General features: G+C 35.7%; 1 long non-coding RNA gene across 2 annotated transcripts; it reads left to right on the top strand.

The window, feature by feature from the left end:
• The first annotated feature begins 984 nt into the window (after positions 1-984).
• Positions 985-10392, top strand: LOC117344757. 2 transcript variants are annotated; one of them, XR_004536236.1, is made up of 3 exons: positions 985-1070; positions 1395-10101; positions 10136-10392. It is a non-coding gene; the product is annotated as an uncharacterized LOC117344757 (long non-coding RNA). The 2 variants fall into 2 exon arrangements; XR_004536237.1 differs by lacking the exon at positions 985-1070 and having other exon boundaries at positions 7646-10101; positions 10249-10392.
• Positions 10393-15660: the final 5268 nt, after the last annotated feature.

Below are 15660 nucleotides of genomic sequence, written 5' to 3'. Positions count from 1 at the left end.
TATAACATACTGTAGTTATCTATAACATGCTGTAGTTATCTATAACATGCTGTAGTTATCTATAACATACTGTAGTTATCTATAACATACTGTAGTTATCTATAACATGTTACAGTTATTTATAACATGCTGTAGTTATATATACCATGCTGTAGTTATCTATAACATGTTGTAGTTATCTATAACATACTGTAGTTATCTATAACATACTGTAGTTATCTATAACATACTGTAGTTATCTATAACATACTGTAGTTATCTATAACATGCTGTAGTTATCTATAACATGCTGTAGTTATATATACCATGCTGTAGTTATATATAACATGTTGTAGTAATCTATAACATGTTACAGTTATTTATAACATATGTTATAGGTATCCTTTATAAAATGCTGTAGGTATCCTATATAAAATGCTGTAGGTTTCCTATATAAAATGCTGTAGGTATTCTATATAAAATGCTGTAGGTATCCTATATAAAATGCTGTAGGTTTCCTATATAAAATGCTACATATATCCTATATAAAATGCTGTAGGTATCCTATATAAAATGCTGTAGGTATCCTATATAAAATGCTGTAGGTATCCTATATAAAATGCTGTAGGTATCCTATATAAAATGCTGTAGGTATCCTATATAAAATGCTATAGGTATATCCTATATAAAATGCTGTAGGTATCCTATATAAAATGCTGTAGGTATCCTATATAAAATGCTGTAGGTTTCCTATATAAAATGCTACATATATCCTATATAAAATGCTGTAGGTATCCTATATAAAATGCTGTAGGTATCCTATATAAAATGCTGTAGGTATCCTATATAAAATGCTATAGGTATATCCTATATAAATGCTGTAGGTATCCTATATAAAATGCTGTAGGTTTCCTATATAAAATGCTACATATATCCTATATAAAATGCTGTAGGTATCCTATATAAAATGCTGTAGGTTTCCTATATAAAATGCTACATATATCCTATATAAAATGCTGTAGGTATCCTATATAAAATGCTGTAGGTATCCTATATAAAATGCTGTAGGTATCCTATATAAAATGCTGTAGGTTTCCTATATAAAATGCTACATATATCCTATATAAAATGCTGTAGGTTTCCTATATAAAATGCTACATATATCCTATATAAAATGCTGTAGGTATCCTATATAAAATGCTGTAGGTATCCTATATAAAATGCTATAGGTATCCTATATAAAATGCTGTAGGTATCCTATATAAAATGCTGTAGGTATCCTATATAAAATGCTGTAGGTATCCTATATAAAATGCTATAGGTATATCCTATATAAAATGCTGTAGGTATCCTATATAAAATGCTATAGGTATCCTATATAAAATGCTGTAGGTATCCTATATAAAATGCTGTAGTTTTCTATAACATGCTGTAGTTATCAACTTTGTTACAGCTATCTATGTTATGGTGTAGTTATCCTGTAATGATCTGTACATGTAGATACAAGAAGGAAACAAAATGTTGCTGAATTCCATATTGATTGTCCCAGCTATTTTTTTGTATTATTACTTTGTGTTTGTGTGTCAATATCCTTATACATGTACAGTAGTCATGGACAGTTCTTGTCCTATATTTTGTGATATTTTGTACAAAATATGTTTAATGTTTACATGGTGAACAAAGAGCTTTATTTTGAAAATATTATCATTATGAAATGAAGTCTGATTTTGTTTGATTCGCTTTTAATAATGCAATGAAAAAAATAATCAAGTGCTTTAGTGACCTTGTTTATGACCAGATGTTATCAGATAAATGGCCCTGTTGTTATAATACTATGTACATTTACTCTCTTATACTATAAGTGTGACTTTGCCATGTCGCCAAATGAATTACTGCTGACAAACACACTAAACATTGTGACATTATATGTTGTGTACAGCTACATAATTAATTCTCTGTAAGTGTGGTTTTATACCTGTACATAGTGTAAATACATGGTGTAATATTTCTCCGTGAGTGTGGATACATGGTGTAATATTTCTCCGTGTGTGTGGATAAATGGTGTAATATTTCTCTGTGAGTGTGGTTTTAATTACCTGTACATAGTGTGGATGCATGGTGTAATATTCCTCTGTGAGTGTAAATACATGGTGTAATATTTCTCCGTGAGTGTGGATACATGGTGTAATATTTCTCCGTTGTGTGGATACATGGTGTAATATTTCTCTGTGAGTGTGGATACATGGTGTAATATTTCTCCGTGTGTGGATGCATGGTGTAATATTTCTCTGTGAGTGTAAATACATGGTGTAATATTTCTCTGTGAGTGTAAATACATGGTGTAATATTTCTCTGTGAGTGTAAATACATGGTGTAATATTTCTCTGTGAGTGTAAATACATGGTGTAATATTTCTCTGTGAGTGTGAATACATGGTGTAATATTTCTCTGTGAGTGTAAATACATGGTGTAATATTCCTCTGTGAGTGTGGATACATAGTGTAATATTTCTGTGTGAGTGTAAATACATGGTGTAATATTTCTCTGTGAGTGTAAATACATGGTGTAATATTTCTGTGTGAGTGTAAATACATGGTGTAATATTTCTGTGTGAGTGTAAATACATGGTGTAATATTCCTCTGTAAGTGTTGATAAATGGTGTAATATTTCTCTGTGTGTGTGGATACATGGTGTAATATTTCTCTATTAGTGTGGATACATTGTGTAATATTTCTCTGTGTGTGGATACATGGTGTAATATTTCTCTGTAAGTGTGGATACATGGTGTAATATTTCTCTGTAAGTGTGGATACATGGTGTAATATTCCTCTGTGTGTGTGGATACATTGTGTAATATTTCTCTGTGTGTGGATACATGGTGTAATATTTCTCTGTGAGTGTGGATACATGGTGTAATATTCCTCTGTAAGTGTTGATAAATGGTGTAATATTTCTCTGTGTGTGTGGATAAATGGTGTAATATTTCTCCGTGTGTGGATGCATGGTGTAATATTTCTCCGTGAGTGTGGTTTTAATTACCTGTACATAGTGTGGATGCATGGTGTAATATTCCTCTGTGAGTGTAAATACATGGTGTAATATTTCTCTGTGAGTGTAAATACATGGTGTAATATTTCTCTGTGAGTGTGGATACGTGGTGTAATATTTCTCCGTTGTGTGGATACGTGGTGTAATATTTCTCTGTGAGTGTGAATACATGGTCTAATATTTCTGTGTGAGTGTAAATACATGGTGTAATATTGCTCCGTTGTGTGGATACATGGTGTAATATTTCTCTGTGAGTGTGGATACATGGTGTAATATTTCTGTGTGAGTGTAAATACATGGTGTAATATTGCTCCGTTGTGTGGATACATGGTGTAATATTTCTCTGTGAGTGTAAATACATGGTGTAATATTTCTCCGTTGTGTGGATACATGGTGTAATATTTCTCTGTGAGTGTGGTTAAATGGTGTAATATTTCTCTGTAAGTGTGGATAAATGGTGTAATATTTCTGTGTGAGTGTAAATACATGGTGTAATATTTCTGTGTGAGTGTAAATACATGGTGTAATATTGCTCCGTTGTGTGGATACATGGTGTAATATTTCTCCGTTGTGTGGATACATGGTGTAATATTTCTCTGTGAGTGTCGATACATGGTGTAATATTTCTCCGTTGTGTGGATAAATGGTGTAATATTTCTGTGTGAGTGTAAATACATGGTGTAATATTTCTGTGTGAGTGTAAATACATGGTGTAATATTGCTCCGTTGTGTGGATACATGGTGTAATATTTCTCCATTGTGTGGATACATGGTGTAATATTTCTCTGTGAGTGTAAATACATGGTGTAATATTTCTCTGTGAGTGTAAATACATGGTGTAATATTTCTCCGTGAGTGTAAATACATGGTGTAATATTTCTGTGTGAGTGTAAATACATGGTGTAATATTTCTGTGTGAGTGTAAATACATGGTGTAATATTGCTCCGTTGTGTGGATACATGGTGTAATATTTCTCCATTGTGTGGATACATGGTGTAATATTTCTCCGTTGTGTGGATACATGGTGTAATATTTCTCTGTGAGTGTCGATACATGGTGTAATATTTCTCCGTTGTGTGGATAAATGGTGTAATATTTCTGTGAGTGTAAATACATGGTGTAATATTTCTGTGTGAGTGTAAATACATGGTGTAATATTTCTCTGTGAGTGCACATGTAAATACATGGTATAATATTTCTCTGTGAGTGTGGATACATGGTGTAATATTTCTCTGTGAGTGTGGGTACATGGTGTAATATTTCTCTGTAAGTGTAAATACATGGTGTAATATTTCTGTGTGAGTGTAAATACATGGTGTAATATTTCTCCGTTGTGTGGATACATGGTGTAATATTTCTCCGTTGTGTGGATACATGGTGTAATATTTCTCTGTAAGTGTGATTACATTGTTTAATTTATCTCCTGGCGTGACATTTTAAAGTACAGTAGTGACCAGTGCTGACCAATATGATTGACATGCATATTTCATATTTACTTCTCCTTGCATGGTGTTGGTATGTATGGTTATAATAGAGGTCTAATCTCAGTTTACATCAAAAAGGAAAATTCATTTAACGTATACAATATGTAATATCATGTAGGAAATAGACTTCCCAAAATATGTCCATTACAAAGAGATATTATCATTTCAAAAGAAAATACATAATTATTTTTTTTATTTTTCATAATATTGTCGTGATTAAGAAGATCAATTGTGTATAGGTGATGTCATTGACAAAGTCAGAATGAAGTATGTCATTGACAAAATCATGAGATTAACAGGGTAACATTTGTATGACAGGTTCGTCAATTTTTTTCTGAACTTTTTGATCAAAAATTGGAAAGTATCTGAACAATTAGACTTAACCAACTTTTCACTGGACTGAAAGGACTGATAAGATGTCTAATACAGAATTGGTGTAGCGAAATGTAGTATTTAACAGACAGTTACTTACTGACGTAGCTAAATGTAGTATTTAACAGACAGTTACTTACTGACGTAGCGAAATGTAGTATTTAACAGACAGTTACTTACTGACATAGCTAAATGTAGTATTTAACAGACAGTTACTTACCGACGTAGCTAAATGTAGTATTTAACAGACAGTTACTTACTGACGTAGCGAAATGTAGTATTTAACAGACAGTTACTTACTGACATAGCTAAATGTAGTATTTAACAGACAGTTACTTACTGACATAGCTAAATGTAGTATTTAACAGACAGTTACTTACCGACGTAGCTAAATGTAGTATTTAACAGACAGTTACTTACTGACGTAGTGAAATGTAGTATTTTACCGACAGTTACTTACTGACGTAGCGAAATGTAGTATTTAACAGACAGTTACTTACTGACATAGTGAAATGTAGTATTTAACAGACAGTTACTTACTGACATAGTGAAATGTAGTATTTAACAGATAGTTACTTACTGACGTAGCGAAATGTAGTATTTAACAGACAGTTACTTACTGACGTAGCGAAATGTAGTATTTAACAGACAGTTACTTACTGACGTAGCGAAATGTAGTATTTAACAGACAGTTACTTACTGACGTAGCGAAATGTAGTATTTAACAGACAGTTACTTACTGACGTAGCGAAATGTAGTATTTAACAGACAGTTACTTACTGACATAGTGAAATGTAGTATTTAACAGACAGTTACTTACCGACGTAGCTAAATGTAGTATTTAACAGACAGTTACTTACCGACGTAGTGAAATGTAGTATTTAACAGACAGTTACTTACCGACGTAGTGAAATGTAGTATTTAACAGACAGTTACTTACCGACGTAGCGAAATGTAGTATTTAACAGACAGTTACTTACTGACGTAGCGAAATGTAGTATTTAACAGACAGTTACTTACTGACGTAGTGAAATGTAGTATTTAACAGACAGTTACTTACTGACGTAGTGAAATGTAGTATTTAACAGACAGTTACTTACTGATGTAGCGAAATGTAGTATTTAACAGACAGTTACTTACCGACGTAGCGAAATGTAGTATTTAACAGACAGTTACTTACCGACGTAGTGAAATGTAGTATTTAACAGACAGTTACTTACTGACGTAGTGAAATGTAGTATTTAACAGACAGTTACTTACTGACGTACTTACTGACATAGCGAAATGTAGTATTTAACAGACAGTTACTTACTGACGTAGTGAAATGTAGTATTTAACAGACAGTTACTTACTGACGTAGCGAAATGTAGTATTTAACAGACAGTTACTTACTGACGTAGCAAAATGTAGTATTTAACAGACAGTTACTTACTGACGTAGCAAAATGTAGTATTTAACAGACAGTTAATTATATATTGACAAAGCTAAATGTAGTATTATACATCTTTCTAGGGAGATTAAGCTGTAAATATATCTAAGTTGATGCCAAATATGACTAAATACAGAATACCCCTGTACATGTGGAGCCATGGTATCAAGTTCTGACAAAAACCTTGTACAGCCACAGTATCTTGTTCAGACAGAATAACCCTGTAAAGACACGTACATATACGTATCTAGTTCTGACGGAAGATCATTGTGAAGCCTTGTATGTATTTCTGACAGAACAAACTTGTACAGTCACGGTATCTAGCTCTGACGGAATGACCTTGTAAACCCCCTGTATCTAGCTCTGATGGAATGACCTTGTAAACCCCCTGTATCTAGCTCTGATGGAATGACCTTGTAAACCCCCTGTATCTATAGCTCTGACGGAATAACCTTGTAAACCCCCTGTATCTATAGCTCTGACGGAATGAACATGTAAACCCCCTGTATCTAGCTCTGACGGAATGAACATGTGAACCCCCTGTATCTAGCTCTGACGGAATGACCTTGTAAACCCCCTGTATCTGGCTCTGACGGAATGACCTTGTAAACCCCCTGTATCTAGCTCTGACGGAATGACCTTGTAAATCCCCTGTATCTAGCTCTGACGGAATGACCTTGTAAATCCCCTGTATCTAGCTCTGACGGAATGAACATGTAAACCCCCTGTATCTAGCTCTGACGGAATGACCTTGTAAACCCCCTGTATCTAGCTCTGACGGAATGACCTTGTAAACCCCCTGTATCTAGCTCTGACGGAATGACCTTGTAAACCCCCTGTATCTAGCTCTGACGGAATGCCCTTGTAAACCCCCTGTATCTAGCTCTGACGGAATGACCTTGTAAACCCCCTGTATCTAGCTCTGACGGAATGCCCTTGTAAACCCCCTGTATCTAGCTCTGACGGAATGACCTTGTAAACCCCCTGTATCTAGCTCTGACGGAATGACCTTGTAAACCCCCTGTATCTAGCTCTGACGGAATGACCTTGTAAACCCCCTGTATCTAGCTCTGACAGAATGACCTTGTAAACCCCCTGTATCTAGCTCTGACGGAATGACCTTGTAAACCCCCTGTATCTAGCTCTGACGGAATGACCTTGTAAACCCCCTGTATCTAGCTCTGACGGAATGAACATGTAAACCCCCTGTATCTAGCTCTGACAGAATGACCTTGTAAACCCCCTGTATCTAGCATATGGTATATATGTTGACATGGAGGCAAAATTTCTTTCCCTTCCCAAAAATGTCGGCACAAACTGAACAAAGTTAGTTTAAACAGATACAATATATATATATATATATATACATATTAGAATATCTTTGACAAATTAAGTATTCACAATTCCATTGCTCTGTAGAGGTAATCATTAGGACAGCATACACTAGTCATATATCAGACAGAAACGTTGTAAATTATCTATAAATCAGTTGTATATACAATATTTTATTTGTAATTCATGCTCCTTACAAAGTTGTTATACAGCTGATATACCATTTGCGAATTTTGTCACTAAAGTCCGGTCTGAATCTCAGGGTATCGTACTGCTATAGTAATACTAGTCGGGAATTTGTTGTCTGTGTTATGGTATACGTAGCCTACAGATAATCAAATTCCCTGTACACGGCCTATTGTCTGTAGACATTACACCATATACTGAATATATATATATATATATACTGCATATACTTATTTTATGTTTCATTATGTAACTTGCTGTTTTGTTAGAATGAATCAGTATTAATGAGACAGGCTGTAACGGTCTGGTGGTAACAATCAGGTTATAACTCAAATATTGATGATGTTTATCCGGCGGGATTTGACGGGTAGTAAGAATTGGTATATGATGAGGCAGATGAAAAAACTTGCCCCAGACATTACAGGTGGTCAATTACGAGGAGATAGGTGGTAAAAATTTGGCACATGATGAGACAATAGTGACAAAAATCGTGACAAGTGGTTAACATTTTGGGTTATGACGAGACAGATGGTAAAATTTAGGTATTGTTTGATGACACGTGGTAAACATTCGGTGTATGGCAGACAGATGGTATGATTTTAGTCTATGACGAGACAGATGGTAATTGGTATATGCCAAATTAAAGAGATCATGAGATTCGGTAGGAGACGTAAAATATCGGTCAATGACGAAGCAAATGGTAAAACATTTGGACAATAACGAGGCAGGTGGTAAATTTTGGTCTGTTGGTCAAATCCAAACAAAACATGCATGGGATTACAGTATTATGTTGTGACAACTCCAATCGCTATGGATTTTCCTCAAACCCCGGAAAGGGTACTTTGTAGATTGGGAAAAAATCACTCGGTGCTCCCAAAGAAACAAACCTGTGACAATCAGCATATATGCTGTGTGATGAATTTAACCATAATTGATCTGAGAAGTTAATTGAATTAATGCTACTTAAAGTGTGGTCACATGATTTGTCAATGTACACCTGGAAACAGGCAGGTAATTCTGAAATATACTAATTTATATGTCAGCATTTCAAATGTATGTGAAAACTCATTGGTAGCCAACTGTCTTCTATAAGCTTTACGTTAGAAAATCGTTTAAAAAACAATTGAGATGTATCTTTCATTTGATCAAAGAAGATACAAACCACTCGAGATGAAAAAAAAAAATCTTCTGCAACAATTTTTGGAACAAAATGTTTTTAGACGAAAGAAATCTTTATATATACATTAACTGTTTATATTTTACTAGTGGAATGTGCATTTGTGTTGTAGATCACGGTTGAGAGGTGAGGATGAAAAACTCACATGGGAAATATATTTCATAAAATATTTGAGTTGAAATGTAAATATCACATGTACAGGAATAATAATGATTTTAGTGTCAGCTATAAATCATAGTGACATTAATTATTTATGTATAATACTATGCATTGTAAATACAAGCATTGTTGTAGAACATCCTACTTTTATCATTCCCGTTTTATACCGATATGTCCAAGTGAAGGTCGTAGGTATGTGTATACCGATATGTCCAAGTGAAGGTCGTAGGTATGTGTATACCGATATGTCCAAGTGAAGGTCGTAGGTATGTGTATACCGATATGTCCAAGTGAAGGTCGTAGGTATGTGTATACCGATATGTCCAAGTGAAGGTCGTAGGTATGTGTATACCGATATGTCCAAGTGAAGGTCGTAGGTATGTGTATACCGATATGTCCAAGTGAAGGTCGTAGGTATGTGTATACCGATATGTCCAAGTGAAGGTGGTAGGTATGTGTATACTGATATGTCCAAGTGAAGGTCGTAGGTATGTGTATACTGATATGTCCAAGTGAAGGTCGTAGGTATGTGTATACTGAGATATGTCCAACTGAAGGTCGTAGGTATGTGTATACTGATATGTCCAAGTGAAGGTCGTAGGTATGTGTATACTGAGATATGTCCAAGTGAAGGTCGTAGGTATGTGTATACTGAGATATGTCCAACTGAAGGTCGTAGGTATGTGTATACTGATATGTCCAAGTGAAGGTCGTAGGTATGTGTATACCGATATGTCCAAGTGAAGGTCGTAGGTATGTGTATACTGATATGTCCAACTGAAGGTCGTAGGTATGTGTATACTGAGATATGTCCAACTGAAGGTCGTAGGTATGTGTATACCGATATGTCCAAGTGAAGGTCGTAGGTATGTGTATACTGATATGTCCAAGTGAAGGTCGTAGGTATGTGTATACTGATATGTCCAAGTGAAGGTCGTTATGTGTATACTGATATGTCCAAGTGAAGGTCGTAGGTATGTGTATACTGATATGTCCAACTGAAGGTCGTAGGTATGTGTATACTGAGATATGTCCAAGTGAAGGTCGTAGGTATGTGTATACTGATATGTCCAAGTGAAGGTCGTAGGTATGTGTTGTAGATATTTTAGGTTTGTTAGAGTACACATTTGTATGAACAGTCACGTGTTTACATTATTATTGCTATATTCGATCTCTATTTTTTAATTATCACACATTTTTAATAAATAAAATGACCACAGTGAATGGCATCGTGTTGGTTTTTTTAAAAGAGAGAATACCATGTAAAGGAAACTCATTCTAAAGAAAAAAATAATAAAACGAAGGGAAAATGTGGACGGAGGATTTACGATGATACCCTTCACAAGGAAGATGGACCAGGTGTTTCAAAAGAGTAAGTGTCTGCTCTTTCGATAACGTACACCTTTAAGTAGACGAAATTTTGTTTAGATAATACTTGGAAACTGTTTGCGATATTTTGAAAACGTCTATTTCATTTGTCAATGACAATGACGATGCCTTGACAACAGTTCATTATTCAGGACTATGACAAAGTTAGGTCCACACTTAACTACGTATTCAAAGTCACTATCTGACAGAGAGAAATGTCACGTCTAACTCAGAAATACTCCAAATATATTACCACGTTTGTCTACTGCTGTTTAGTTCATAAACAACTGAATCAGTCGCAAAGTTGGACACGCTTTTTCACTAGGCATGGATGCGTGATTAGTCGTGCCTCTTTTCTCATATTGAATTATTAAAACAGTCTAATTAAACCTAACTTTGTGATACTGCTTGTAAATACACATATATGACATACGCAACGTTACATTATCATTATATTTATAAAAGTCACAAATATTTTAATTCATATTCAAAAACATTTAAAAAAAAAATCATGTGACAAAGCCATGGTGGTTTGACATCTTTAAAACTTTAATTATGCAGTTCTTTAATCCATTAACTCAACAAAATGTCCCTGTCGAAGTTCAAAGACCCTTTATGTGGGACGTTTCTGCAAGGCGGGCGTGTTAATGTTCATCGTTTTTTTAATTGGTCGCTTTCACCGGGAATTTGAAAGGAACCATGACTTTCTTCACGTCACCGATATCGTAGAGTTATTGAGCCCCGTAGAACTTTATTTGGGTCATATACATGTAATATTACCAAAGAACGGGTGTTTCTGCCACACGTTGTTTCAGTTTCTGAATACTTTTTCCCCACATCCACTCGGTTTCCGAAATGATGAACTTACGAAGTAACGAACCCTAGGAATGCATGGGGTTCCTTTTTAAGGTCTTCTCCTGGTCAAGTTTACCACATGACCGTTTATGTCCAACATACAAGTAACTCGACGGAATTTACACATATCCGAACTTAATTTCAAGTTGTTCTGACGTACTTGGTCCAGAACGTTTTTGGAAAGTGCGTCATGTTGCTCGACGGATTTTACCTATTACTTACATATCATCGACGATTAGATCACATCCTTGTAAATCATTTATCGTCAGTGATTGTTTTCTGGTACACTACTGACGTAGATCATTTATCGTTATTGTTCTCTGGTACACTACTGACGTAGATCATTTATCGTCAGTGATTGTTCTCTGGTACACTACTGACATAGATCATTTATCGTTAGTGATTGTTCTCTGGTACACTGCTGGTGTAAATCATTTATCGTCAGTGATTGTTCTCTGGTACACTACTGACGTAGATCATTTATCGTCAGTGATTGTTCTCTGGTACACTACTGACGTAGATCATTTATCGTTATTGTTCTCTGGTACACTGCTGGTGTAAATCATTTATCGTCAGTGATTGTTCTCTGGTACACTACTGACGTAGATCATTTATCGTTATTGTTCTCTGGTACACTGCTGACGTAGATCATTTATCGTTAGTGATTGTTCTCTGGTACACTACTGACGTAGATCATTTATCGTTATTGTTCTCTGGTACACTGCTGACGTAGATCATTTATCGTTAGTGATTGTTCTCTGGTACACTGCTGGTGTAGATCATTTATCGTTAGTGATTGTTCTCTGGTACACTGCTGGTGTAAATCATTTATCGTCAGTGATTGTTCTCTGGTACACTACTGACGTAGATCATTTATCGTTAGTGATTGTTCTCTGGTACACTACTGACGTAGATCATTTATCGTTATTGTTCTCTGGTACACTGCTGGTGTAAATCATTTATCGTCAGTGATTGTTCTCTGGTACACTACTGACGTAGATCATTTATCGTTATTGTTCTCTGGTACACTGCTGACGTAGATCATTTATCGTTAGTGATTGTTCTCTGGTACACTGCTGGTGTAGATCATTTACCGTTAGTGATTGTTCTCTGGTACACTGCTGGTGTAAATCATTTATCGTCAGTGATTGTTCTCTGGTACACTACTGACGTAGATCATTTATCGTTAGTGATTGTTCTCTGGTACACTACTGACGTAGATCATTTATCGTTATTGTTCTCTGGTACACTGCTGGTGTAAATCATTTATCGTTAGTGATTGTTCTCTGGTACACTACTGACGTAGATCATTTATCGTTATTGTTCTCTGGTACACTGCTGACGTAGATCATTTATCGTTAGTGATTGTTCTCTGGTACACTGCTGGTGTAGATCATTTATCGTTAGTGATTGTTCTCTGGTACACTGCTGGTGTAAATCATTTATCGTCAGTGATTGTTCTCTGGTACACTACTGACGTAGATCATTTATCGTTAGTGATTGTTCTCTGGTACACTGCTGACGTAGATCATTTATCGTTAGTGATTGTTCTCTGGTACACTACTGACGTAGGTCATTTATCGTTAGTTATTGTTCTCTGGTACGCTACTGACGTAGATCATTTATCGTTGGTGATTGTTCTCTGGTACACTGCTGACGTAGATCATTTATCGTTAGTGATTGTTCTCTGGTACACTGCTGGTGTAGATCATTTATCGTCAGTGATTGTTCTCTGGTACACTGCTGGTGTAAATCATTTATCGTTAGTGATTGTTCTCTGGTACACTACTGACGTAGATCATTTATCGTTATTGTTCTCTGGTACACTGCTGACGTAGATCATTTATCGTAAGTGATTGTTCTCTGGTACACTGCTGGTGTAGATCATTTATCGTTAGTGATTGTTCTCTGGTACACTGCTGGTGTAAATCATTTATCGTCAGTGATTGTTCTCTGGTACACTACTGACGTAGATCATTTATCGTTAGTGATTGTTCTCTGGTACACTGCTGACGTAGATCATTTATCGTTAGTGATTGTTCTCTGGTACACTACTGACGTAGGTCATTTATCGTTAGTTATTGTTCTCTGGTACGCTACTGACGTAGATCATTTATCGTTGGTGATTGTTCTCTGGTACACTGCTGACGTAGATCATTTATCGTTAGTGATTGTTCTCTGGTACACTGCTGGTGTAGATCATTTATCGTCAGTGATTGTTCTCTGGTTACTGCTGGTGTAGATCATTTATCGTTAGTGATTGTTCTCTGATACACTACTGGTGTAAATCATTTATCGTTAGTGATTGTTCTCTGGTACACTACTGACGTAGGTCATTTATCGTTAGTGATTGTTCTCTGGTACACTGCTGGTGTAGATCATTTATCGTTAGTGATTGTTCTCTGGTACACTACTGACGTAGGTCATTTATCGTTAGTGATTGTTCTCTGGTACACTACTGACGTAAATCATTTATCGTCAGTGATTGTTCTCTGGTTACTGCTGGTGTAGATCATTTATCGTTAGTGATTGTTCTCTGATACACTACTGACGTAGATCATTTATCGTTAGTGATTGTTCTCTGGTACACTACTGACGTAGATCATTTATCGTTAGTGATTGTTCTCTGATACACTACTGACGTAGATCATTTATCGTTAGTGATTGTTCTCTGGTACGCTACTGACGTAGATCATTTATCGTTAGTGATTGCTCTCTGGTACACTGCTGACGTAGATCATTTATCGTTAGTGATTGTTCTCTGGTACACTACTGACGTAGATCATTTATCGTTAGTGATTGTTCTCTGGTACACTGCTGACGTAGATCATTTATCGTTAGTGATTGTTCTCTGGTACACTGCTGACGTAGATCTACGGTAATATCGTAGTATTGTTCCTGTACCACTGGCATGGTGTAAGTGCATTATCGTAGTGATTGTTCAGCTGCTAAAACCTGCTGTGACGTTTTTTGTGGCTTATTCATGATCATATCTTCATTCGAATGTATTGTTTTCATGTAATTACTTTGTTCCGGGGTTTTAGTCTATGAATCTGCATCTTTCCGTAAGTTAAACTACGTTCATCGTAGAGTCATGGAGTAGGTTCTTATTACTTGACTATGACACCTTCTTGCTCCTTGTTTTTTTTTTTTTTCAATCATAATCTTTGTGGCATCAACAACTGACGTTTCTTTCGCATTCGCGATATCTGTCACATACGACAGTTGTTTTCGGTGAAGCCAAACCGATTTTGTGCACGCTTGAGCTCCTATTTTGGTGCTGCATTTCCTTTTAATTGCCATTAATTGAGCACGGTAATGTTAATTTTCTACCCGAGTTTATCCGATGATTCGAATATTCATTTGATTTATTTTTGATATTCTGTATGGAATTACGTTAACATTGGTAGCACTTGTATCTTGGAATTTCAGCTCATTTCTACAAACGTTATATTTTCTGACCAATCGTCTAATGTCACTTTGTTAATTTCGATTGATTCAGCAAAAAATCATCTGAAATATCACTGATGCTATCATTACGTTTCCTCAACAGTGGATACCTCTTTATTTAGATCATATATAAATGGTATCCCCCTTGTATTTGTTGTTCTTCCGCTAGACATAGTGTTGTATGTATAGCTTTTACTTCCGGTGTATCACTTCCGCTAGACATAGTGATGTCGTGGTCTTTATAGTGTTTGCTTCCGATGTATCACTTCCGCTAGACAAAGTGATGTCTCTGTATAGCGTTTATTACCGGTGTTTCACTTCCACTAGACATAGTGATGTCTCTGTATAGCGTTTACTTCCGGTGTATCACTTCCGCTAGACATAGTGTTGTCTGTATAGTGTTTACTTCCGAGGTATCATTTTCGCTAGACATAGTTATGAGTGTTCCTTTATCATTATTTGGTATCTAATCATGTCCTTTGTATCTATCGATCAAATTCCCGCGATGTTGGGGATTTTTAATTCCTATCACGATGCTCTAACCATTTCCTCTCCGAGTTCATTGTGGTACCGACAATCTTTTATCTGAATCCGAAGATCTGTCACAAACAATCTAAAGGATTTGTCATTTCCTTGTAATCCCTAAGAAAATTGTATCCATTGTGAATGACATCGAACGTGGTTTGGACCTTTTGTTGTCAACTCAAATCCCTATATTGCCACCAAATCAATGGTTGTGCGACGATGATTCCTGATTCTGATCCATGTCAAAACATCCTAAGTCAGGATTAATACTGACAAAGACCAACTACTGAAATA

This window comes from Pecten maximus, chromosome 2, assembly GCF_902652985.1.
Source record: "Pecten maximus chromosome 2, xPecMax1.1, whole genome shotgun sequence".
Classification (NCBI taxonomy): Eukaryota; Metazoa; Mollusca; class Bivalvia; order Pectinida; family Pectinidae; genus Pecten; species Pecten maximus.
This window is presented reverse-complemented; position numbering and strand designations above follow the sequence as displayed.